Source organism: Salvelinus sp. IW2-2015, unplaced genomic scaffold, assembly GCF_002910315.2.
Source record: "Salvelinus sp. IW2-2015 unplaced genomic scaffold, ASM291031v2 Un_scaffold10484, whole genome shotgun sequence".
NCBI lineage: Eukaryota > Metazoa > Chordata > Actinopteri > Salmoniformes > Salmonidae > Salvelinus > Salvelinus sp. IW2-2015.
The window spans coordinates 2,042-3,381 of record NW_019951742.1 but is presented as its reverse complement, the minus strand read 5'-3'; positions in this window follow the sequence as shown (position 1 = coordinate 3,381).

Sequence of the window (1,340 nt, the reverse complement as noted above, 5' to 3'; positions counted from 1 at the left end):
GACGCCACTCTGCTGCGGAGAGGTGTGTGACACTATCTCCGTGGGTTCAGGCTCTGCCTCAGGACAGGCGAAGGATGGAAGTGAGTTGCGAGGTGGACACCGACGATCCCAAAAAAGGATATCCAGGCTGATGGCTATCACAATGAGAGCGTCCAAGGAAATGTTGTCACCCCAACTCCGTCTGGACCTCTTCGCGCAGTCCACTGCAGAATAGACTGCGTCGCTCCATCCCCTGGAGGCTGCCACAGTCCGAAAGGTGAGGGTGTACTCCGCAGCCATCTGGGCACCCTGCAGGAATTGGAAAAGTCACACCTCCCCCTCTGCCCTCTGGAGGATGGTGGAAGACCGCCCTGAACCTCTCATAGGAACCCAGCTCCTCCTCTCCTCTGACCCAGACGGCCATAGCCCACTCCAACACCCGTCTGGTCAGCAGGGAAATGACAGTGGCAACATTGGACCTCTCGGTGGTGGGGGTTCCCGTCTGATAGGCAAAATAGAGGTGGACGGCTGGGTAGGCTGGCTCACTGTGACGACCCGTGGTAGGAGGCCCTCCATCAGAGGTATGGAGAACCTCGTTGGTGGTGTCAGGGCAATGGAGAACCTCCTTCATGGTCGTACCCAGCAGAACCAGTCATTTGTGGTGTTGATGGAGTAGATGACCCTGTTCCTCGACCGTCTGGAATCTGCTTCCATAATTTCTGAGGCAGAATTCTGTAAAATAAGACGTAGGGAGTGAGGAAGAAGGTGCAGATGGTGAGTTTAATAATGACGGAGAGAGTTACAAAACATGGAGCGATACAAAGCAAGAGCAGCATCTGGACATGAAAACAAAACCAATATGGCTAATGACTGAGGTTTGTGAGGGCTATTTGAAGGGAGAGTAATCATGGTGGTGAAGTTCAGGTGTGTTTAACAATTAGGAGCAGGTGTACACAATGATGGTTGCCAGGTGTATGCAATATGGGTTGCCAGGACCGGTTATTGGTAGAACGGCGACTTCGAGTGCTGGAGGGAGGGAGCAGGTGTGACAACTTCCCTGTTTTATACTTTTTATCTAATATTAACATGGAATCTAGAAGGACAAGACAACTCTCTGTTTTATACTGTATCTAATATTAACATGGAATCTAGAAGGACAAGACACCTCTCTGTTTTATACTTTATCTAATATTAACATGGAATCTAGAAAGGACAAGGCAACCTCTCTGTTTTATACTTTATCTAATATTAACATGGAATCTAGAAGGACAAGACACCTCTCTGTTTTTATACTTTATCTAATATTAACATGGAATCTAGAAGGACAAGACACTCTCTGTTTTATACTTTATCTAATATTA